The sequence below is a fragment of the Notolepis coatsorum genome (assembly GCF_963971535.1).
Source record: "Notolepis coatsorum genome assembly, chromosome: 1".
Lineage (NCBI taxonomy): Eukaryota > Metazoa > Chordata > Actinopteri > Aulopiformes > Paralepididae > Notolepis > Notolepis coatsorum.
The window spans coordinates 195,101,550-195,128,383 of NC_140165.1; the positions used below are offsets into that span (position 1 = coordinate 195,101,550).

General features: G+C 45.9%; 1 protein-coding gene across 2 annotated transcripts in view; it reads left to right on the plus strand.

The window, feature by feature from the left end:
- fchsd2 (FCH and double SH3 domains 2) overlaps positions 1–26,834 on the plus strand; it is a 376,153-nt gene that overhangs the window by 133,320 nt on the left and 215,999 nt on the right. The window lies entirely within an intron of this gene.

Here is a 26,834-nt window from a genome sequence, read left to right on the forward strand (position 1 = left end):
CACACCTGGGAGCTGCCCAGTACAACCACAGTTGACACCATTGGCCACTGAGCAACTCCACTGGAGCAGTTGATTTGCATTGGCAGGGTTTGGCCCTGTCTGGCACCCAACGGGAAAAATATTATAGGCACTATAAGTAGACACCGCTACATAAAACAAGCTGGTCTGCCTGAGTGACTGGTGGAAGAAGGAGAAATAGAGATTGGACTGATTGAGTCAAGCCATGTCACATAGTTCAAGTTTGAAATGCTTCTTTCTGTTTTGCTCCTGAGAGTGTGCTAGATACTGTACTGTACTGGTAATATTATTTATTTGTGTTAACTTCTGAATAAAACAACTTATTAAACACAAGAACATCTTATTGAACATTATTTTGATATTTCATTACCAATTATCATAGCAAAACAGCTTTTTCAAACAGTCTGTAATGCATTTTGGAAACGGGAGATGGGCTCATGGTGTAATGGGCCACCTGGCCTGAGAAACATAAGGAGGAAAGAAAAAGTAAGGACTTACTTCTGGTCATTATTTGGGTAGAACACACATATTTTGAATGCCTTCGGCAGATTTATTTAAATTATTTTTAGCCATTTTCCAGGATTGCAGATAGATTAATCTAGATTAAAAAAAATTAATCTATGCCCACCTCTAGTTTGTTTGTTATTGTGACTACCCATTCGTTTATTGTAGGATCGCAGACTGGCCCTTTAAATAATAATAACTTTATTTATATAGCATCTTTCATATATGGATTGCAGCTCAAAGTGCTTCACAGCAAATATGAACATAGGCATAAACATTGTATCAGTTGACCGAATAAAAGCAATGCATAAAGTGCAGACATAAGAATAGGTATCAAAGACAATAAAAGTAGTGCAAAAGAATAGGTATAAAATAAGTACAATAACTTAAGTACAGTGTTGCTCGAAAGCATGTGTTGCCGGAACAGTCAGTCCCCCAAACACCCCACACATCAATCCCCATCCAAGACACACTCCCTGATAAAGCACGTCATGACCGAAGGAAAACACAAACAGCCTGCACGACACTCACACACCGTCATGCAAGGCGACGGGAGTGCCACGCCCGCGGGCTGCCCCATCTCCCCCTGTCCCGGCGCCCTCGCCACCACGAAGAAACCAGCTAACTCCACGCTCCCGCCCTCAAACTCCACGGAGGAATGACCCGTCACACACCCCAGGACCTGCAGCCACATTTACATTTACATTTAATCATTTAGCTGACACTTTTATCCAAAGCGGCTTACAAGTTCTGTACGACAAGTCATCAGGAAGGGCACAACTCTATCAGCTGAGTGACAATGTTCATCAAAGTGTTGAGTGCTACAGTGTAGGTTAGTTTATTATGACAAGTGCATGACAGTAAGGTTAGTTAGGGTTACATTTTTATTTAATTTATTTATATATCTTTTTTTTTACGCCACGCCAAAGGAGCCATGCAACAAGGCAACAACTCCAAACACTCAAGCAGACAGACACAACAACGGTCAAATGAGAAAACATGCAGCACCATGGACGGTCCGAGACGACACCTGGATCCCCGGGACACCCCGAAACACCACAGAAGCCGTAGCGAGCCCCACATGCAAGGAATCCCCTAAACGCCAGCGAACCGAGGGAGCCCAACAATGAAAAAGGTCTGGGAAAGGCCCAGCCGAAGCCATAGGCTCTAACCCCCCCCGACCTCTCCCAGAGCCGAACACCAAACATGCGCCCCAACGGACCCCGGCCAGTCCCCACCACTGAACTCCCCCAACCCACCGACACCCCAGGGACCCCCCGCATGAAGAACCCACCACAGCACCCCAAAGCGTCCCAAAGGTCCCAGTGCCATCCCAGACCACCCAAAATAAATAATAACACCTAAGCTTGTTACTTCTGCTTTATTTTGTAGAGCTAGATTTCCTAGCCTATTAAAAAGTGCATCCATTTTGGCTTTAGGGCCAATTAAAAGTATTTCTGTCTCATGTAGTTTAAAAACATTTTGGGCTGGGACTTTATCGCATTAATTTAGATTAATTAACTACAGAAAGAATTAAAAGTAAAAAAAAATGTATGCATTTAATCGCATGATGATTTTTCTTTATTGTGTAAGAATGTTACCTTTCAAAGGAGACCAGACTCATGCATGTGCTATAAGTATAAAGTATAATAAATCGCAAATAACTTTTAGTCTGGTTTGTTCATAAAAAAATGTATAACAGAAATTGAGATCAATCAAGATTTTTTTTTCTTTTTTTTTTCTGGAATGTACTTGAAAGTACTGTGTTTTACTTTTACCTTGAAAGTGCTTGAGTTTACAAAAGGTCCTTTGCGCTATATATATATAATTCCTAAAATTGCTGCACTTTGTTAAAAATTGCATTGATCTGTTGGTCTGTGTAGTAGCTAATACAGGATTTTGCTGCTTAAACGTATGTATAATGTATATTCATCGATTCACTCGTATACCAAAATTCATTTGAATTGAACAATTTTGCTTTTCGCATTAAATATTGATATGCGATTCAAATGTGATTAATTTCGATTAATTAACTATAAAGTCTCGAATTAATTTGATTAACATTTTTAATCGAGTCCCACCACTAAAAAAAAGATTTACTCTGCATTACAATTTTATGAAGTTCCGCCTCAGAAATGTTGCAAAGTTTCTTCAGAGTCAACGCCAGCCCTGATAGTAGTTACTTTATTGGTAAAAAGCTGAGCAAAATCCTCACATTTTGAAGTAGAAGCTAGACTGACAATATCGGAGGCTGGTGCGGGATTTAATGGTTGAAAATAATACCCTTGAATCACCGTGATTTACTGCAATGATTCTTGAAAAATTTGCTCTTCTCTCAGAGCGAATAGCCTTATTATACGCAGTTAAGAGTTCCTTAAAAATGCTACGATGAATTTCTAATTTGTTCCTCCATTTTCTTTCAGCTGCTCGACGCACTCTTTTTTGGTCATATTTAACCATGGTGATATTTTGTTGCGTGACCTCGTTTTAATCTTAATAGGTGCAACAGTGTTCAGTTACTCACATTGGGTCTCATTCTCCAATATTTTCCAAATACTTCTCTTAGGGCAAACACCTTGGAACTGACTGAGACAGAATCGACGACAAGTTCACTCTGATTCCCCAACGCGTGTGGAAGATGTCTTAAGTGGCTCAAACGATCACAGCTGAGATACCGGCGTTGAGGAATGTCGCCATTCTGAAATGCGAATGCGCGTTCCCGTCTAGGTCATTTGCATACAAAACAACGCCTCCAGAGCTTCTTATAAGGCAGGCTCTGTGCCGTGTGCAAATGAAATCGAAAAAAGTTGAGAGTTTAGATACACCTGTCCAGCTCATTAAATGCAACTGATGCGATGCAGCCGTGTGGAAATGGTGGCGGAAGCGCTTTGCGACCGATCAAAATGAGATTAGATTAATGTATTGTCTTGTATATATAGAGAATACAGGCTACTACTCGTGACCACCTGCCACAGCGCGCATGCACCCCCCCCCACACACACACACACACACACGCTCGCAGTACTGTACTCGTAAATTGTACCTAAATTGTACCTCATCCCATTTCTGCTTTGCACTATATAGTACTGTACATTAGTACACTGCATAGTATTGTATATTATATGGTAACTCAGAACATTGTACATATGTCTATACCGAACACTGTGACCTAATTTTCTTCTTCTAAACTACATGCTATACTATGTTATTTGATACTATCTTGTCTAGCACAGTCTCTGGAGCGTAACAGTAAGAAGCATTTTGTATGAAAGTATTCTGTACTTCTGTATGACAACTATTAAAGAAACTTGAACTTGAACTTGTATAGTCTATGTGCGTAATGAATGAACGCAGTAGGCTTATATTATTCGAATGACTTGTTTTATTAGGAGATCGCAGATACTGTGCTGCATAGTACAGTCCACCAGTCCGCTGGCCGACTCTGGCGGCCTTAATATGTGTACTGTACTTACTGTACGTATAGGGCAGAGCATATATATAGTATCTACTAAATCCTAATTAAACAATTAATTAGAATAATATAAGCCTACTGTTCATTCATTAGACACGTAGGCTACATAGTGTATTCCAATATCTGTTCTATTGATTAATGATATATTTGAAAGAATGCAGGTTATAGCTATATAAAACAAATGTCTGTCCCATTGTAGGAGAGAACAGGGGACGTTGTCACACTTTTTACTCTAGTGTGAATTGTGCATCATCAAAACATCTTTCAATAGTCATTCCTACATTAAATTGAAGCTTAAGATGTTGGCTTGAAATGTGTATCCCTCTCATTTTCCAACGTATTGTAACAAAGAGTTAATCACTCATCATGGGGATGGTTGTCACACACTATGGGGTTGGTTGTCACCATGTGTTTTAATGGGAACATCTTAAAAAGAAGACAAGAAGGCAGAACTAAATTTTTAAGTTTAATTGCATTGACAAGTTGACAAATACATAACTTAATGCATCTTAACATGAACATGAACAGGAAACACATCTTTAGGCCATCTTATATAACAAAATAAGAACACAATAAATCGGCCTAACAATAATAGCCTACACAACATGTGACAACCAACCCCAAATAAAATGTGACGACCAACCCCAACTAGAATGTCTTGATAGCATCAAGGCTAACAGCCATCTAACAACTAGTTAGCTAGCTAACAACAATCTAAACTATAGCTATCCCTTCACACTTTTTAAGGGTAATAATTGTTTCATTATAAACCAATTGTGTAAAAGCCTAGAAGAAAAATACTGAGGAGCGGAATGGACATGAAAAACACAAAAAGTCCTCCCACCTCAAATTCAGCTGTTTCACTCCAAAGATGACAATGTAGGTGAACCCTGACCCCAATTCTGGACATTTAAATACCAAAGTATGGGAGACAGGACCCTCTGGTGGTGAAATATAATGAATGTGACAACCTACCCATGTGACAATGTCCCCCGTTCTCACCTACCAATCATATATTGCATGTTGGCTATAACCTGCATTCTTTCAAATGTATAATTAATCAATAAAACAGATATCTAACAAATAAGAAATACAAATTGTTAACATGTCATCTCTTTGCGTCTATACTACTGGCCATACGGTAGTCTAGGTTGCCCTCTGGAGGCTGCGAAACGCATGCGCAGTTAGTCTTAGTCCTGGTCGGGTCGTTCTCTATCTGTAAGCTCCTACCGGAGATTCTCTATCTGTATCTGTTTCTGTAATCTGTATGCTGGTTCTTCTCCGGCGTGAGACGAGGTGCCAGCCATCGCCACCTGTCGCCGTTTGCCTGGAGTGGGACACAGCCTGCGCTCTCTAATTCTCTACGGGAGGTATTCCAGTGTTCCACTCCAGACCCCGCGCAGACGCGCTCCTACAGCAGACGCGCTCCTACAGCAGATGCGCTCCTACAGCGGATGCGCTCCTACAGCAGACGCGCTCCACTCCAGACCCCGCGCAGACGCGCTCCTACAGCAGACGCGCTCCTACAGCGGACGCGCTCCTACAGCAGACGCGCTCCACTCCAGACCCCGCGCAGACGCGCTCCTACAGCAGACGCGCTCCACTCCAGACGCGCATCGCTCTCTAATTCTCTACGGGAGGATGCGTCTCTCCGAGCCGGCGCGCTCTCCGAACCGGCGCGTTCTCCAAGCCGACACGCACCACTTCAGACGTCTAGCCGGCGCGCTACTACTCCAGACGCGCATCGCTCTCTAATTCTCTACGGGAGGATGCGTCTCTCCGAGCCGGCGCGCTCTCCGAGCCGGCGCGCTCTCCAAGCCGACGCGCACCACTTCAGACGTTTAGCCGGCGCGCTACTACTCCAGACGCGCATCGCTCTCTAATTCTCTACGGGAGGATGCGTCTCTCCGAGCCGGCGCGCTCTCCGAACCGGCGCGTTCTCCAAGCCGACGCGCACCACTCCAGACTTCTAGCCGGCGCGCTACTACTCCAGACGCGCATCGCTCTCTAATTCTCTACGGGAGGATGCGTCTCTCCGAGCCGGCGCGCTCTCCGAGCCGGCGCGCTCTTCAAGCCGACGCGCACCACTCCAGACTTCCAGCCGGCGCACTACTACTCCAGACGCGCATCGCTCTCTAATTCTCTACGGGAGGATGCGTCACTCCGAGCCGGCGCGCTCTCCGAGCCGGCGCGCTCTTCAAGCCGACGCGCACCACTCCAGACGTCTAGCCTGTGCGCCCCTACTCCATCCCTGTAAGCAGCTCTGGCCCTCGCCCTGTCCAAGGCCTTAACCCTGTTTTCTCTGTCCCTGTCTCCAGCCCGCCTCCCCGGGCCTCTGTCCCTGTTCCCCTCTCCAGTGCCCCTGTTCCTGCCCTGTCCTTTGCCCTGGCCCTGTCCTTTAGCCTTAGCCCCTTAGCCTGCTCGCCTCTTAAAGGCACAGTGCCAATTTTCCCTAATTCTTGTTTCCAGTATTTTGTGTTCTCCCTTGCCTTCCCCTTAGCCTGCTCGCCTCTTAAAGGCACAGTGCCAATTTTCCCTAATTCTTGTTTCCAGTATTTTGTGTTCTCCCTTAGCCTTCCCCTTAGCCTGCTCGCCTCTTAAAGGCACATTGCCGTTTTTCCTTGTTCCAGTATTTTTGTGTTCTCCCTTAAAGGGACAGTGCCGCTTTTCTGTTGTATTCAATAAATGCCCAGTTCTTGGCTTACTCTCATACCTGTCTTGTGTTGTGCGATTGGGGTCGGTTACAAACCATAACAGTACGACCCGACCAGTCGACGACCCCAGCCAGCACAGACAGTGTATGTTGAGTTTGGCCTTTGTTAGCTCCCCTGTTAGCTTCCCTGTTAGCTCCCCTGTTAGCCTGTTAGTCTTCCCTGTTAGCTCCCCTGTTAGCCTGTTAGTCTTCCCTGTTAGCTCCCCTGTTAGCCTTTGTTAGCTCCCCTGTTAGCTTCCCTGTTAGCTCCCCTGTTTGCCTGTTAGTCTTCCCTGTTAGCTCCCCTGTTTGCCTGTTAGCTCCCCTGTTAGCTTCCCTGTTAGCTCCCCTGTTAGCCTGTTAGCTTCCCTGTTTAGTTTCCCCTGTTGGTTCCCCTGTTGACTCCCCTGTTAGCTTCCCTGTTAGCTCCTCTGTTAGCCTGTTAGTCTCCCCTGTTTGCTTCCCTGTTAGCCTCGTTAGCTCCCCTGCAGCTTGCCAGGCCTCTACTACCGGCTTGGCCCCAGTCTGCTAGCTTAGCCCCGGCTGCTAGCACAGCCTCTATGTTAATGCAGCCCTTGCAGCTAGCATAGGCCCTGTAGCTAGCCATGCCCAGGCAGCAAACCCGGTCCCTCTGCTTTGGCCTCCACTTTTTGTGTAGCTTTCCCACTGCTAGGACTGCCCCTTCAGCTAGCAAGGTCAGTTTCCCCACTGCTAGGACTGCCCCTTCAGCTAGCAAGGTCAGTTTTCTCCCACTGCTAGGACTGCCCCTTCAGCTAGCAAGGTCAGTTTCCCCACTGCTAGGACTGCCCCTTCAGCTAGCAAGGTCAGTTTTCTCCCACTGCTAGGACTGCCCCTTCAGCTAGCAAGGTCAGTTTTCTCCCACTGCTAGGACTGCCCCTTCAGCTAGCAAGGTCAGTTTTCTCCCACTGCTAGGACTGCCCCTTCAGCTAGCAAGGTCAGTTTTCTCCCACTGCTAGGACTGCCCCTTCAGCTAGCAAGGTCAGTTTCCCTGCTGCTAGGACTGCCCTTTCAGCTAGCAAGGTCAGTTTTCCCACTGCTAGGACTGCCCCTTCAGCTAGCAAGGTCAGTTTTTTCCCCACTGCTAGGACTGCCCCTTCAGCTAGCAAGGTCAGTTCCCCACAGCTAGGACTGTCCTTCCAGCTAGCTTGTTCTCTCATGCTGGTCCAGCCCTGTCTGCTAGCCTAGCTCCGGCAGCTAGCGCAGCCTCTATGTTAATGTAGCAGTACAGCTAGCATAGGCCCTGTAGCTATCAGTGCCCTGGCAGCTTCCCTGTCCCTCTGCTAGCCCCACTTTTGGTGTAGCTTCCCCGCTAGCATGGCCCAATTTTTTGTTTGTTGCCTTGTTTATGTCCCCTGCCCCCCTGTCTTTATTTTTGGGTCGCCCGGTGGCTCCCGTGGAGGGGGGGGTACTGTGAGGTTCGCCTCTTCCCTGGACCTTTAATTCCTGTTCCCTGGACCTTTTATTCCCTGTCTCCTCACCTCACCAGCCCCCACCCTCGCGTTGTCGTTACTGTGAGGTTCGCCTCTTTCCTGGACCTTTAATTCCTGTTCCCTGGACCTTTAATTCCCTGTCTCCTCACCTCTCCAGCCCCCACCCTCGCGTTCGCTTACTCTCGTCTGCTCTTCAGCAGCCCACACCCTTGGACTACCTTTCATTATGTGTTTGATTGGTCCGTGCCGAACACACACTTCTAAGTCAAGTATCAATTACCATCACGCACCTGATGTGTGTTCTAATTAGCGCCCCAGTGGGCTTTAAATACCTCGATCTCCCCCCCAGTCCTGGTCGGGTCGTTCTCTATCTGTAAGCTCCTACGGGAGATTCTCTATCTGTATCTGTTTCTGTAATCTGTATGCTGGTTCTTCTCCGGCGTGAGACGAAGTGCCAGCCATCGCCACCTGTCGCCGTTTGCCTGGAGTGGGACACAGCCTGCGCTCTCTAATTCTCTACGGGAGGTATTCCAGTGTTCCACTCCAGACCCCGCGCAGACGCGCTCCTACAGCAGACGCGCTCCTACAGCAGATGCGCTCCTACAGCGGATGCGCTCCTACAGCAGACGCGCTCCACTCCAGACCCCGCGCAGACGCGCTCCTACAGCAGACGCGCTCCTACAGCGGACACGCTCCTACAGCAGACGCGCTCCACTCCAGACCCCGCGCAGACGCGCTCCTACAGCAGACGCGCTCCACTCCAGACGCGCATCGCTCTCTAATTCTCTACGGGAGGATGCGTCTCTCCGAGCCGGCGCGCTCTCCGAACCGGCGCGTTCTCCAAGCCGACGTGCACCACTTCAGACGTCTAGCCGGCGCGCTACTACTCCAGACGCGCATCGCTCTCTAATTCTCTACGGGAGGATGCGTCTCTCCGAGCCGGCGCGCTCTCCAAGCCGACGCGCACCACTTCAGACGTTTAGCCGGCGCGCTACTACTCCAGACGCGCATCGCTCTCTAATTCTCTACGGGAGGATGCGTCTCTCCGAGCCGGCGCGCTCTCCGAACCGGCGCGTTCTCCAAGCCGACGCGCACCACTCCAGACTTCTAGCCGGCGCGCTACTACTCCAGACGCGCATCGCTCTCTAATTCTCTACGGGAGGATGCGTCTCTCCGAGCCAGCGCGCTCTTCAAGCCGACGCGCACCACTCCAGACTTCCAGCCGGCGCACTACTACTCCAGACGCGCATCGCTCTCTAATTCTCTACGGGAGGATGCGTCACTCCGAGCCGGCGCGCTCTCCGAGCCGGCGCGCTCTTCAAGCCGACGCGCACCACTCCAGACGTCTAGCCTGTGCGCCCCTACTCCATCCCTGTAAGCAGCTCTGGCCCTCGCCCTGTCCAAGGCCTTAACCCTGTTTTCTCTGTCCCTGTCTCCAGCCCGCCTCCCCGGGCCTCTGTCCCTGTTCCCCTCTCCAGTGCCCCTGTTCCTGCCCTGTCCTTTGCCCTGGCCCTGTCCTTTAGCCTTAGCCCCTTAGCCTGCTCGCCTCTTAAAGGCACAGTGCCAATTTTCCCTAATTCTTGTTTCCAGTATTTTGTGTTCTCCCTTGCCTTCCCCTTAGCCTGCTCGCCTCTTAAAGGCACAGTGCCAATTTTCCCTAATTCTTGTTTCCAGTATTTTGTGTTCTCCCTTAGCCTTCCCCTTAGCCTGCTCGCCTCTTAAAGGCACATTGCCCTTTTTCCTTGTTCCAGTATTTTTGTGTTCTCCCTTAAAGGGACAGTGCCGCTTTTCTGTTGTATTCAATAAATGCCCAGTTCTTGGCTTACTCTCATACCTGTCTTGTGTTGTGCGATTGGGGTCGGTTACAAACCATAACAGGATGGTTGGCAGAAGATGGCTACTGCTAACTACAAAGTTCCACCGAAGTTCGACGAATCCCGACCATACGAGTGTTGGAAAAATGAGATAGCCATTTTAAAGATTGTTACTGAACTTGATAAGAAGACACAAGCCCTCACCGTTGTCCTTGGGCTGGAAGGAAGGGCAAGGGACATCGCTATGGAAATACCCGCTTTGGATTTGAACAACAACAATGGTATGGACACACTGCTAGCAAAACTAGATGGCATGTTTCTCAAAGAAGAGAGAGACCGCGCATACGACTGTGGTGATTTATACTAACCACTAGATGGCCCCATCTACCAGGGTACCGCGACCCAGTCTCTATAAATGTCATAATGAGACACCTGTTGCATTTTGACATGTACGTTACCTACCTACCTGTTGTATGCTACCTAACTACTACCAGGACCTAAATAAATTATATTCAAAGAACCCCAGTTTCTTCATTGATGGACAGAAACATTACAACAACGCTTACTCTTTTTTTGACTGTATCAAAAAGGAGAGCTCTGTGTCCATGGCGGACTATGTGATTGACTTTGAACAGCGATACAACCGAATGAAAAAGTATGACATGACTCTTCCTGACGCCATGCTAGCTTTTAAACTTTTGGACACAGCTTGTCTAGACGAGAAAAATAGACAAATGGCGCTGACCGTGTACAGATTTAACGTTTGCTGCAATGAAGTCCACGCTGAAGAGGATCTTTGGGGGAAGGGTGCAAGGCGGCACATCAAACGGAATACACGTTAATGATGAAGAGTTATTCACAGAGCAACGCTCACAAGGAAGATTCAGACGTCCAACAACACAGCAGTTTGGACAAGTTGGACAACAAAGGCAACCGTCACAGGGTACCAACCCACTGGATAGGTTCGGTAAGAGATCAAAATGTGCTATATGTCAGAGCACGTTCCATTGGGTTAAAGACTGTCCTCACAAGAGTAGCGAACAAGTAAAGCTAACTGAAGATCGAACAAAGGTAGATGAATGTGACATTACACTGTTTACTAAAGCCTCACTGTCTGAAGCAGAGGTATTCCTAACTGAGTCTTTAGGGACGGCTATCATTGACACTGCATGTACCTGCACAGTGTGTGGAGAAAAATGGTTGGACAGCTTCGTCGCTGATCTCAGTCAAAGTCAAGTGAACCAGATTGTGAAAAGCGAAACTCCAAGCTCAAGACCATTCCGGTTTGGAGATGGAAATATAGTGCATTCCTCCAGAATACTGAAACTGCCTGCCAAAATAGGACAGACAAAATGTAGAGTGGAAACTGAAGTAGTCAAAGCTTATATCCCACTACTTCTGAGTAAGACTTCACTGAAAAGGGCAGGAACCATCTTGGACATGGAGAATGATAGAGCTGTGATGTTTAAACAGAATATCCCTCTTGAACTCACCAGTTCAGGACACTACTGTATAGATATAAGAGACAAGGACACAGGAATTCTTACAGTCACAGAAAACAGCGAGGATGAAGATGAGGTCCTTACAGTCACAGAAAATATGACCTCAAATGAGAAACACAAAGCTCTCCTGAAACTACACAAACAGTTTGGTCACGCTTCCGCAGTAAGACTACAGCGACTCCTCCGCAGTTCGGGAAATAAAGACAAAGATTGTGACACTATTTTACAACAAATAGTACAGGAATGTGACATATGCCAGAGGTACAGCAAGACCTAGCCGAAGCCTGCTGTGGGCTTGCCTCTGGCTTCAGAGTACAATGAAACGGTGGCAGTGGACCTGCACGAGTTGGAACCAAGTTTATGGTACCTCCACATCATTGACCAATTTACACGTTTCAGTGCTGGAAGCATTGTGAAAACAAAGAACTCCTCTGTGATGGTGAACTCTTTTCTTCATACATGGATCAGCGTCCACGGCCCGCCACGGAGACTTTACAGTGACAATGGAGGAGAATTCAACAATGCAGAGTTCCATGACATGGCAGAGAACTTTAACATTGAGACAAAAACCACGGCAGGATACAGCCCCTGGAGCAATGGGCTACTGGAGAGACACAATCAGACCCTCACCGACATCATCCAGAAGGTCAGATGGGAAAATGGATGTGACTGGCAAACAGCCCTAGACTGGGCTCTCATGGCTAAGAACAGTATGCTCAATGTGCACGGCTACAGTCCTCATCAACTGGTGTTTGGCCAGAACCCCAACCTACCTTTTGTACTGGTTGATAAACCTGCGCTAGAAGGTACCACTATGAGTGCTAGAGTAGGAGAACACATTTCAGCCTTGCATGCCTCTAGAAAAGCATTTACTGAAGCAGAGTGCTCAGAAAGGATAAGACGAGCACTACATAATCAGCTCAGACCCACAGATGAAAAATATGAGATGGGTGACAAGGTGTATTACAAACGAGCTGAATGCGCTGAGTGGAAAGGACCAGGGATAGTTATTGGTCAGGATGGGGCTGTTGTTTTTGTGAGGCATGGTGGTTGCCTAGTGAGAGTGCATCACTCTAGGCTTTCCAAGGTGAACACACAGGTTAGTGAAGAGCACATGGTACAAACTGATGCTGACACAGAAGCAGGAAGTGAGCAAGGTATAAACAATGCAACTGGTAGTTTAGACAGTGAGCAAAATACAGAGAATGAACAACAATTCAGTGACAGGGAAGCCAATACAAGTGAAGCGATCGATCCACCAAACACTTTGAGTAGCGTAACTCAAACTGAAATGGCGCATAGGCCTAATGCCCATAATAATCCTGCCCCTTCTGCAGGTGTGAGTTTAAAAACAGGACAGACTGTAACATATATGAACAGAGGTGACAATACTCTACTTAAAGCAAGAGTCTTAGGGAGATCAGGCAAGGCTACGGGGAAATATAAAACCTGGTATAACATGCAACATCTAGAGAATGATGGTAGTGATGGGCAAAAGGAATCAATTGATATCTCACAGGTTGATAATCTCAACATTGAAACAGAAGACAGAGAAGCTGATGTACTTGTAACCAAAGACATCTCATTTGATGCAGCTAACCAGGAAGAAATAAAGAACTGGCACAATAATAATGTATTTGAGGAAGTTGAAGATGCAGGGCAGAAATGCATTTCCACCAGATGGGTTTGTAGTCTTAAGGACACTCCCAAGGGTATAGTGCCTAAAGCCCGACTGGTTGCCAGAGGTTTTGAAGAGCTGAATATTCAAGAGTTACCGAAAGATTCCCCCACATGTGCCACAGATTCACTTAGACTTATGTTATCAGTGATATGTCAAAACCAGTGGGAAGTCCATTCTATGGACATCAAATCTGCATTCTTGCAGGGTATTGAGCTATCCAGGGATATTTATATCCGCCCCCTTCTAGAGGCAGGATGTCAACATGTTGTATGGAAACTAAAGAAATGTGTATATGGTCTTGCAGATGCATCACTATATTGGCAGTGATGCCACTAACGCGTTACTAAGTAACGCGTTATTGTAATCTGATTACTTTTCCCCGAAAATAGTAATCTAACGCGTTAATCTTTACAAGCCAGTAATCTGATTGCAGTTACTTGTCCAAGTGGCTGTGCGTTACTATTTCGTTACTATCTCATCATAATGCAGGCGGAATGCAGTATTTTCTTTCGTTTTCGACAGTCAAATATACTTTTGGAGAGCTTTTCCTTGTATTGGGGAGTGACGTCACAGCACGCAACCTCGCGTGTTGAGCCATGCTGGCTGTTATTGTTATTATCAGGCTGACCAAAACATAGCGAGCTAGCAGGGAGACGCTCGCGCTGGTAACGCTTTCTTGCACTGGAAGTTCACTAGTCTACTTAACGTTTGTGTCAGCTAAGCCGGGTGAAAAAAACATTCACTTTGCGGAGGAAACAAAATACTGTCTACCGCATATGGAATATACAGCACAGCACGACCATCGACTTCTACAGGACTCGGAGCTGCACCAGCCAAACAAACAGTATGTTCCACCTTTGAGTTAAACATCTTTTGCATTGCACTATTCATGAACATGGAACACCATACTGCAGTATGTAGGTTGTCAGTAGCAGAAGGAACAGACTTTCTGACAAGAGGTTTGAGAAGATTCTGTTACTGAGATATAATCACTGGTTTACTCACCCCTCTCCCCTGTTTCACTAGGAACATTAGAACCATATCTGAATGGGGCAGGCCTCAAAGGTAGGCTACATATCAGCCTACATGTGGTGTTATTGACCATTTATCTTTTGTGAAATCTATAGATCTATAGGTTTAGGTTAGGTTTAGGTTTACTTTATTTGTTCAAGGGGGACAGTGTACATTAATAAAACATTTTACAAATGTAAATGCACCCAATTTTAGCCAAAAGGCTAATTTCCATTGGTAGTCCCCCTGCCAGAAGGTACAGGCTAAAATCCTGTGTAAAAAAAAGGGTTAGCAATAAAAACAGAATAAAATCAAGATAAATACATTAGAATAAAAACACAACAAAAGCACATAGACATAGTAGGGATACAGGTCACAATACAGTCATGGACACAAGGACAGAGCACATCATGACATATTAAGAGACCCAGACATAGACAGACGCACCATATCCATATCCACACACACATATACGTATACAGACACCTCAGTGTCTAGATATAGATATAGATAGGCCTACTTGCCCTATTAGTACATTTTACTCAAACTGAGTACATTTTACTAAATTTTTTTTGTCATTCTTATGTTGTGGCAGCAGCAGGGGGGACGACTTCGTAACCTAGTTACTTTCAAAGTAACTAAGTTACTCTGATAATCAAGTAATCAGTAAAGTAACTAAGATTACTTTTTAAAGGAGTAATCAGTAATCAGATTACTTGTATGGCATCACTGTATATTGGTACAACAAAGTGAAGGAAATCATGCTGAGTACTGGTGGTAGAGTGTCACAGGTGGATCCGGCAGTCTTTTACTGGTTGGATGAGCAATGTAAGGTCACTGGGGTGCTTGCATGTCATGTAGATGATTTTCTTTGGGCAGGCTCATCAAACTTTTCATCCAATGTGATCCCCCAACTCCAGTCTGCATTCAAGGTTGGGCGTGAGGAGCATGAAAAGTTCTCCTATGTAGGAATGGATTTTGTAACTGTTAACTGTGAAGTTCAGGTACATCAACAAAGTTATATCGAGAACTTGGAGCCTATTCCCATACAAGCAAGTCGGGCCACACAGAGAAATGAATCCCTCAAGGAAACTGAGAGAGAGCAGCTACGATAAAAAATAGGACAGATCCTATGGGTTGCTAAACAGACAAGACCAGGGACGCAGGAAGGGGGGGTGCGGGGGGGGGGGGGGGGGGGGCTGCAGCACCCCCTCTCAATTATTTTTATGAATTATAATTTTTTTTTTTTTTTATGACAGTATTTATATATTTGTATATACTGTAACTGTATAACTGTAACACTGTATATTATAAGTTTATCCTGCTCAAACCACGTCACCATTTTAATATTGTGTGTATTGAGCCGTACTGTATTGTAGCCATTCTCCAATCTGTTAAATAAAGTTTTCATTCATTCATTACACTACTGTATGTACACAATCATACGTGTAAAACCGAGTAGATTTTCGAGTGATGACAGACTGTCACAGACTGATTGAATGACAGGTGAAACAACTAATTGTATTCACCTCCCGTCTCCCGCCCTTCCCACGCGCCACGAACCACTGAGCTACTGTGATACAGTGCTTGCGCAGTCAGTCGATTTGAGCTAGTAGTCAGACTTTGCTAGCACAGAATGTCTCACTTGCAGAAAAGAAAAATATCAGATTTATTTTCGAAACGTCCCGCCGGTCCCAGTGACAGTCCCACTAAATCTGATAAACGTCAGAGAGAGACAGAGACGACAGGTTCAGCCTCAGCATCAGGTATTGAAGAGTTAACTGAGTCTGTTCCCCTATACCCCCCCTCGGGCGCCAGGGGCTTCCACTGAGGGGTGATGCAAATAGGGATGGGGTGTTATGGCAGCTCATGATGGAAAGAGTGCGCACCGAGTCTGATCCCGAGTTGAAGAATTGGCTCCAAAAGAGAGACAACTGGATGTCCAACAACATCCAAAACGAAATCTTACAGCTGCTTGCCCATGATATTCAGCGACAAATTAGAGGCAAAGCATCCAAAAGCCCAATCTTTGGCTTGAGCGCTGACGGAACCACTGATGTCACTCACTGGAAAATAACAATTTTCGTGTAATATACAGTTCGCAGATGACAACTTGGAAGCTCAGAACTTCTTTTGGGGTTTTTACAATGCCCGGCCTGGCGGCCCAGACACAACAGCCGAGACGCTGTTTTTGTGTATAAAATACTTTTACGCCTCGACCTGCCCATGGAGAGGCTGATAGGATACTGTTTTGACGGGGCCAGCAACATGTCTGGGGGGTACAGGCTAGACCAGGGGTTCCCAAACTTTTCAGGCCGCGACCCAAAAAAAACTGTGTCAGAGAGCCGCGACCCCCACTATTATAGGAGGTAAAAAAAAATTTAAATGGAAATGTATGGTTGAAACATGCAAACGTTCAAACGCACACACACTAATAAGCATTGGAGGCTTTTAACCAGGGCCGGACTGGGGAAATCATTCAGGCCAGGAAATATAGCCCCAATCAGGCCACCTTTTAAGCAGGGGGTCTGGGGGTCCCCCACCAGGAATTTTTTTGTTACAAAGACTTAATTTCCTGCATTCTGGTGCAGGCATTTTTTTTATTTGTACCCTTTAAATGCCAGTGTTTGTGATGGCATCACAACTTATTGTTAAAAAACAGGCTAGCATATGTATGATTAGCAACAACACAGATTTTTATGGATTTTCAGTTTTTTGTAATTGATAAATACAATATTTTATTCAACTTCAGCCCTGATCATAACACCACATATTCATTTTATAATTCTAACCCTTTAAATGCCAGTGTGTGTGATGGCATATATTTGCAATATATCAAATGCAAAGTACATTTTTCTGGGGGGGATTATTACAGGCTAGCATGTGTCAATGATTAGCAGTTTTTCGTAAGGATCCCGCCTCCACCAATCACATGCGGCTCCCTTTGTGTGTGTGTGAGAGCAAGAGAGAGAGAGAGAGAGATAGTTCTCCAACTTGTGTGAGTTGCAGTGATCTCCTGGTTGTTCCCCACCTAGGTTATCTAACTATTGCGCTGCTGCAACTAGAAACACTGTCCTGGCCTGCTTCTAAGTTCAGTGGCCTGACCGCAATTTTTTATTTTTATTTTTTCTTCATCTGGCAGCACCCCCTGCCGTTTTATAGTTCCCGCGTGCCTGGACAAGACCTGATGTAATGTTTGATTCATGTTGTTTGGCTTCTAATATAAAAGGGGCAACAGTACAGTCAGTTCATGATGCAAATAAGATAATCCGTAAGCTAAAGTCTGAAAAGGTGACACTCAGATTTCAACATCTGGGAAACAGTGATGCTTTGAACTTGATAGTTTTCAGTGATGCTTCATTTGGAAATCTCCCAGACGGAGGTACACAGGGAGGTACTTTTATAACACTTATGGGAGAAAGAGGGAAGTTTTCCCCCCTCTCTTGGCATTCAAAGAAAATCAGACGTGTGGTTCGCAGTACCCTTGCAGGGGAAACTCTTGCCATGTCAGATGGGGTAGACAATGCAATTTTTCTAGCCACACTATTTTCTGAGCTCACTACTGGAAATGCTGGACTGAATGCACCCCCTGTAATCTGTGCGACCGATAACCACTCTCTGTTCGATGAGCTCAAGTCCACAAAACAAGTCACAGAGAAGAGACTCAGGTTAGAAATCAGTAGCATTAAGGAGCTCATTCAGAACAAGAGGATCAAGCAGGTGCGTTGGTCAGACACAAAATCTCAGCTCGCTGACTGTCTCACAAAAAAAGGAGCTTCGGCTCTTGTGCTCTTAAAAGCACTCAGTGAAGGACAATGGGATCTGGGTTAAAGTGTCTGTTGAAATGGAACATTGAAAACACCTTTATTTATGTATTTGTTTCTCAAATGTTTCCCTAATTTAAGTTGACTACTCAGGGAATTTAAACATTTTTGTTTTAAGTCACTGTATGATTGTTTTATGATTCATGCAAGGTAATGTTATTTTTGTTTTTGTTTATTTCTTTAAAAAGATAGAATGAGACAAATGTCACAGAAGGCATTACATAATTATTATTTTCAATCATTTCACAATAATTGCATAATTGTGTCTGAATATCTGAGTAATTAAAGTAATTATACATTTGTCCAAAATAGCTGGTTCAGATATTGTTAATCCAGCTGCCCTGTGATCAGATGAATCCATATTATAAATTTTTCCGACATCAAATGGGTAATTTTTTATTGTACAAATAATTGTCATATTTATTGAAATTATGATTAATTAATTAATTCTAAGGAGGCCTTGGTCTCTGGTCTGCATCCCCTTAACAATTGTGTGTATTGAGCTGTACTGTATTGTACGCATTCTGCAATCTGTTAATAAAATGTTCAATCAATCAATCAATCAATCATACGTGTGCTCCTCAGCACTCGTAAATTCTGCTCTCAGCCACAGCCGAATCCAATCTCAGGGACGTTTGGGGAATCTCTCTAACAACACTAATATATTGCAAATCAGCCTAAGATAAAATGTCTTGTCATAAATCTGTTCGGGAATGAGACCCATTGTTATTAAATGCATCAACCATTTAATTGATTGATCAATGTAGCGTATATGGCTTAAAGGAGTTTTCAAGATCAGAAAACTTAATTTCTGCTATGGCATCTAAATACCTCTTTTGAATGGTAAATCGTTTTCTGTTGCTAGGTGTATTTAACAGAGCATCAAAAAAAGACACAATAATGGTCTGATTTTATTTTATTTGACATTTAAAGAAATTTAAGGTTCAAGAAAACACAAAAAAGTCAAGACTTATTTCCATTGTGGTCCTTGGTCTCAGACAAATAAGCAATACAAAACATGACCACAAAACTACATAGACATATCAATTTAAAGTGCAAGGCATTTAAACAATGCAGTGAAAATGAGCTGATCCACCTGCCTTGTCGTCCTCTGATTAGCCCTGCAGAGCTTCAGGCTGACTTGTTTCCCAGGGAGATTCTCCTAAATAAATTTTTTTTAGGAGCACACTAAGAAATGTAGGTGCACACTGAAAATTGTTTGTATCAATACTGTTTTTCAGTAGGGTTGGATATCGGTTGGATTTGATCGATTCTGATTAAAATCTCTGTTCCAATTCTAATATTTGTGGTGGGAGATCAAATTAAATATCAAGAACCAAAACTATTCTACCTTTCATTCTTGGCAGATTTAGGCTCTAGTCAGTAAATAGTGAAGTGAACCATGACATGTAGGTATCTTTTTCGCTTAGCCTGCTGTCACGGTTTCTGATGCATTATGACAGGAATATATAAAATAATGCATTTTGCTTAGATATTACCTAGCTATATATGTGTGTGTGTATTTTCCTCAGGGGCTGTATTGGTACCATAATACATAATATATATAATTCTCTGTTACAGAGGGTCAACACTGCAGGGCATTACACACACACCACGAGGAACAGGCTTGAGGCATCAAATCTGCTCTTTCTCATTATTTATTCCCCTCTCTCTAAGTCCAACCCTCCCTCTCTTTCACTCCCTATCTCTCCCCTTCCATCCCTCCACCCCCTCTCTTTCTCCATTCCCACCCCCCTTCTCTCTTTCCATCCATCCATCTCTCTCCATGCCTCCCCCCTCTCTCTCTCTCCCCAACTGTCTAGTCTAGTGACTATTTATAGCTCCACCATGGTCTGATCAACCTTCTAGTGACCATCTATACATCCACTAACCTCTAGTGACCATCTATACCTCCACTAACTTCTAATGACTCTCTATACCTCCACTAACTTCTAATGACTCTCTATACCTCCACTAACCTCTAGTGACCATCTATACCTCTACTAACTTCTAGTGACCATCTATACCTCCACTAACTTCTAAAGACTCTCTATACCTCCACTAACCTCTAGTGACTCTCTATACCTCCACTAACCTCTAGTGACCATCTATACCTCCACTAACTTCTAGTGACCATCTATACCTCCACTAACTTCTAATGACTCTCTATACCTCCACTAACCTCTAGTGACCATCTATACCTCCACTAACCTCTAGTGACCATCTATACCTCCACTAACCTCTAGTGACCATCTATACCTCCACTAACTTCTAGTGACCATCTATACCTCCACTAACTTCTAATGACTCTCTATACCTCCACTAACCTCTAGTGACCATCTATACCTCCACTAACCTCTAGTGACCATCTATACCTCCACTAACCTCTAGTGACCATCTATACCTCCACTAACCTCTAGTGACCATCTATACCTCCACTAACTTCTAGTGACCATCTATACCTCCACTAACTTCTAGTGACCATCTATACCTCCACTAACCTCTAGTGACCATCTATACCTCCACTAACCTCTAGTGACCATCTATACCTCCACTAACCTCTAGTGACCATCTATACCTCCACTAACCTCTAGTGACCATCTATACCTCCACTAACTTCTAATGACTCTCTATACCTCCACTAACCTCTAGTGACCATCTATACCTCCACTAACCTCTAGTGACCATCTATACCTCCACTAACCTCTAGTGACCATCTATACCTCCACTAACCTCTAGTGACCATCTATACCTCCACTAACTTCTAATGACTCTCTATACCTCCACTAACCTCTAGTGATCATCTATACCTCCACTAACTTTTAGTGACCATCTATACCTCCACCATGGTCTAATCAACCTTCTAGTGAACAGGTTCATTCAAGATTCAAGATTGTTTATTGTCATGTGCACTAGTCCACCCTTCACACAAAATCACACAATACTTAACTTAAACGTATTTAAATACAAGCGAGTGCTAGAAAATAAGGTAAAAATATATAAATATAATATACAAGGCACAGTGAGTAACATTGCACGTTCCGATCAGTATTTACATATAAATGGAGGTGACAGTGGGTCACAGTGGGTCACAGCAGCAGTGTTAAAAAGTGTCTTTAGCGATTCATAGTTCAGGGGAAGGGTGACAGTGTGTTCACAGCAGCAATCAGGTCAGACTGTCTGCCAAGAAGGTGTGTGTCTGTGGGGGGGGGGGGGGGGGGGGGGGGGCTAGGTGGAGGAGCTGGCATTCACGAGTCTGATGGCCTGTGGGTAGAAACTGTTTGTCAGTCTCGTAGTTCTGGCTTTCAGACTCCTGTATCGCCTGCCTGATGGCAGGAGGTTGAAAAGTCTGATCTTGGGGTGTGTACTGTCCTTAATTATGTTATGTGCTATCCTGGCAGTGTTGTTATGTTATGTGCCTTCCTCTCCTTAGCAGTGCAGTTTCCATACCAGACCGTGATTGAGCTGGTGAGGACACTCTCAACCGTACTTCTATAGAAGTAGCTGAGAATTTTGGGTGGCATGCCAAATTTTCTCAGCCTTCTTAGGAAGTACAGTCGTTGGTGGGATTTTTTTATTATCTGTTGGGTGTTGTGAGCCCAGGTGAGGTCCTCGCTGATGTGGGTACCGAGGAATTGAAAGGTTTTCACTAGGGATGTCCGATATTATCGGCCGACCGATATTATCGGCCGATATCGGCAGTAAAATGTGATATCGGAAAATATCTGTATCGGTTTAAAAAAAGAAAAAAACAATAACAATATTTGTTATATATATATCCAGTGAAATGATTAGTTACCTGAAATTATTCCGTTTTTTGGGGTGGGAAACCCTGCATATATCGGTATCGGTTGATATCGGTATCGGAAATTAAGAGTTGGACAATATCGGAATATCGGTATCGGTAAAAAAGCCAATATCGAGCATCCCTAGTTTTCACCCTATCCACCTCCGTCTCACCTATGTACAGAGGTGTGTACTGTACACTCCTCTGTGGGTCAATAATCATCTCCTTGGTCTTATCTGCGTTCAAGGAGAGATTATTGTCCTGACACCAGGCCACCAGTTCCGCCACCTCCCTTATGTACGCCTCCTCAGCTCCTCCAGTAATCAGTCCGATGACTGTAGTATCATCTGTGAATTTGATGATACTAGTGTTGTTCTGGGAGGCCACACAGTCGTGTGTGAAGAGGGTGTACAGTAGGGGGCTCAGCACGCAGCCCTGGGGGGTCCCTGTGCTTAGAACCTTTGTGCCTGATGTCCGGTTGCCGACTCTGACTGACTGGGGCCTATTTGTAAGAAAGTTCAGCACCCAGTTACAGAGAGCCGGTGTCAGACCCACAGTGAGGAGTTTAGCAGAGAGTTTGTGTGGGATGCCTGTGTTAAATGCAGAGCTATAGTCAATGAATGTGTGGCACAGCGGAACAACACAATCATCAAATGGGTGGGGAACACTGTACAACTGTACAAGCAAAACTGTACATTGGAATATTGACAACCATACTTGGTCATTTACTGTACATTGGAGGGGGTTGGGTTAGGCCATTTACACACATTTAGACACTAACACACTTTATATTTATTGGTAAGGAGATTTGCACATCAATCTCATACATCATTGCACCTCATTGCATCTCACCACCACAAGGTGGCACCACAAGCTAAGCTATACCTCACCATTTCTACACTGTACCGTATATTGCTGTAACTCAGTTACCTTCTCTACTCTGCATTGTATATACTGTACATATACTGTATATATATGTATATTGAATTTTTTTGTTTGTTTACACTCGTTTACGTACTTGACTTTTTATTTTATACTTATTTTATACTATCTTTTTATTTGATCTAGCACACTCTCAGGAGCAACACAGAAAGAAGCATTTCATGCAAAAGTATTCTGTATTTCTGTATGAAACTAATAAAGAAACTTGAACATGAACTTGAAACTTGAATAATAGTCTGGCATATGTGTCCTTGCCCTCTAAGTGGGTGAGGGTGGTGTGGATGATGGTGTTGACTGCATCCTCAGTGGACCGGTTCTGACGGTAGGCAAACTGCAGAGGGTCCAGTGTGTCTGGGATGGTCTCCTTGATGTGTGACATGACTATCCTCTCATCACTATTGGGGTGAGTGCAATGGGACGATAGTCATTCAGACAGGTTACAGTGTTTTTCTTTGGCAGGGGCATGATGGTGGTGGTCTTGAAGCAGGTTGGCACAACAGCTTGTGCTAGTGACAGGTTGTAAATGTCAGCAAGTATGTCAGCCAGCTCTGATGAACAGACCCTGAGGGCACGGCCGGGGATATTGTCTGGGGCGGCTGCCTTCCGTGGGTCTGTTCTCCTCAGAACCGCACGTACCTCTGCCGTTGTCACAGTGAGTGGTGGGTCCTGCGTGCGCTCCGTGGTCAGAACCCCTCTCTGTTGGTTGGTGTTGGGGACCTCGAAGCGGGCGTAGAACTCATTCAGCTCATCTGGCAGTGAGGGTTGGCTGTTTGTGACCCCCTTGCTCCCCTGCTTGTAGTCTGTGATGTGCTGCAGGCCTTGCCACATGCGGCGGGAATCAGTGGTGGTGTAGAATCCCTCCAGCTTTTGTCTGTATTGTCCCTTGGCCTCGCTGATGGATCTATGCAGGTCGTATCTGGCCTTCTTGTAGTCCTCAGCGTTGCCCGAGACAAATGCAGTGGAGTGGGCATGTAGCTTGGACCGAACATCACAGTTAATCCAGGGTTTTTGGTTTGGGTATGTCTTGCATTGTTTTGTGGGCACAATGTTTTCCACACATGTGCTGATGTAGCCAGTTACACTGGAAGGGGATTCCTCTAAATCCATAGTAGAGTCATCCCTCTGAGCAGCAGTTTTAAACATGTACCAGTCTGTACTCCCAAAGCAGTCCTGAAGCACCAGTTCAGTTTCTTCATTCCATACTTTAACAGTTATATTTCATTATGGCTTACGCTCAGCATCATCTGCACTGTACTTCACTTCGTGCACGTGCACTGAATAAAATGTACCTTTACATCCCAACATTCGTCTGGCCACACCCCCATCCGCTTACCTTCATAAGCAGGTGTGTGGTCACCTACTCGCCTCCTTCTTCACTTTCACCACAAGGAAGTGCCTTCGGTAGATCCCACACTTGACGAGGTTGTTAGCTGAAGAAAGTTGAGACGTGTTTACATTGTTGCTTGTTTTTTTCTTCTCTCATATATTCGGAAAAAAAAAGCTAAGTCATAATGTCTACTTCGGAGGGTCGCGCTCGCAACGCCACTCTTCACCAGCGATTCTCCATTGCCGCCTCTGTCGTGCGTCTTGGAGCGGGGCTGAGGCCTCTCTCGTGGTCGGCAGCCACGCTCGGTAGGCGTCCGATGGGTAGTTTGCCTCTCCAAGGAGCTGGTGCACCAGTGCCGTCTCCTGTGCGATGGCCTGGTTCCGGCTCTGGTTCCTCTGCTTCCGGGGAATCGTCCGCTGTTGGGCGGCCGGTTCCCTTGGTTGCGGGGGATTTGAGACGCAAACTTTTTGCGTCGGCTCGCTCCCGTCGCAAGATGGTGGCTTGCAGACGCGAACGGCCTGGTTTTGGTGAGTTGCTGGAGCCAGATGAGGATGCGTCGGTCTCTACATGCCCGATGGAGACAGAGGACTACATGATAGAGGCGGACGGGTTCTTGTTTGAAGGCCCGGTGGAGACATCTTCCCTGCCTGTCCAGGTAACACTGGAGGGGGGTGAGATGTCTCCTTGGGGTTCCCCGTCCGAAGATGTTGGGTTAGAACCTCCGACTCGTCGGCGGGATGCCCTGCTATCAGCCACATCAGAATGTGGCTCCTTGACCAGTAGTCTGCTGTATGTGAGGGATGCGGGCTCGGAGGAGGGAAGTATGCAGGGGGAACTGTGTGCTTTGTTTCCCGAGCTCATGGCGGCGGCGGCAGTCGCAAACGGCGTGCCGCTGCCGCAGCCACTGCCTGTTCCTGTCCCTGATGATCTCATAGGTCATCTATGGCAACGTCGCCCGGTGAGAGGGGTGGACGTTGTCTACCCATTTTTCCCCTCAATGGTGGCCTATGTCCGTCAGGGTCAGGTGGTCTCCCACATCATAGGCCTTACTCCTGCCTACGTGCAAGTCACGCGGGTGGCGGGTTTGGTCAACGGTATGAAGGAGGGCGTGCCACAGCTTGATAGGCCGATGGCGGCGCTCCTTTGTCCGGAGGTGGTGTGGGAGCCGTTACGGAAGCCGGTTCCCCAAGGGAAATCGGCGAGGCGGTTGGCATATTGGAGCGACCAGTCATTTATCACCGGAACACAATCTCTAGCTGCCGCGTCTAACATCGCGCAGCTGGCGAGATTCATGTCCGGGATATTGACGGGCGGCACGGAGCTGACTGATGTACAACATGATCAGCTCGCCCAGTCGGCAGGAGCCATCCTGCATCTGACTCAGCCGCAGGCTATAGCTGCTGGGAAAGTGCGCGCCCTGGCCACTCTGATCCAGCGCCACCTTTGGCTGGAGCAGGCGCGTGTGCCGGAGAAGAAGAGGACTCCACTTCTGACGGCACCCCTCTCCGATGCTGGACTATTCGGGACGGCACTGCAGCTGATGACCTCAACCTGCAGGGAGATGCAGGAGGAGCGTTCCGTGCTCCAGCCTCATTTCCCCCCTCCCGATGTCGCCGGTGGAGTCAGACGGCTGCCACGTCGTCGAGGATCCTCCGCCTTTTTTCCTCTGTGGTCTCCCCCCTTCCCGGCCCCGCTATGATTTTGTTCAAAAATAAAGAGTCCCCTCTAAAGGGGGACTGTATTTTTCATTAACAAACTGTGTGTTTATTCACCAAACATATGATGGGGTTGCAACGTGTGAATCTTTCGCTAGTATGGGTTGATAGGAGGGTTACATTCATGTTAGAGCTTAAGCAAGGCCTACAGCCTACACTCGGTTGAAAAAGGTTTTTTTCTGCCTCGACCTGAATCTCCACATAAAGGTAGAGGTTAGTTGTGTGCTCTGTTGCTTACACAGTGATATTGAGCTACAACACTATTGTGTTGTGTTTGCAGTAATGCTCGTATGAAAACGTACCACGGCTCAGCCGTTCTCTCTCTCTCTATCAATGTTTTTCTGTGTTACAACATGGATGCGGGTGTAGGATTCACACACACACACGACTTGGTCTTGCTATAAACCCTGTTCACAGATTGTCTGTGGTTAGCGTGCATTGTATTAGCTTGCGCTATTCATTAGCATTGCTACTAAAGGTATCATATGGCTATTGTTGTTGTTGTATGCAAGGGTTGGGCTTGTGAGGGGGTGCCGGATAAACCCCTCCTTCCCTCTTCTGATTGGTCAGGGGGTTTATTAGCCTCTCTTTTTCGTTCAGTCAGGGCCAAGCTGTTAGGCGGCTTGGCAGGGAGGGGGGGGGGGGGGGAAGGGTTTCCCAGACTCTGCACCCATCACAGGCGTTTGAGTCTTGGGTTTCCCCCCGTCATAGCACACGTCACTACGCACGTTGCTATTGGACGATGGCTTCCGTGAGTTGGACCCGTATGTAGGGTCTGTTATTGTCAAGTGTCGGGATAGAGCGTAGGAATTAAGGTTCCACTACGCTCGATATGCGCATAACTTGAGTCGGCTGGTCACATGACTCAATGTTACCATGGCTTTTCAATCTATGGCTCACGTGGGAAGTCTCTCTGGGGAGTTCCGTCTATCCTCTGTGGTAGGAATGACGGGATATAAAAATGTAAAAAAAAATTATCCTCGGCTGCGTCAATAAGTTTCTGATAAGAATCGTGCGGGTGGCTAGTACGCCTTGGTTGCTTGTTATTAAAACAGCGATTTTATGAAGCAACTGGGATGGGGGATTTTTTCCTC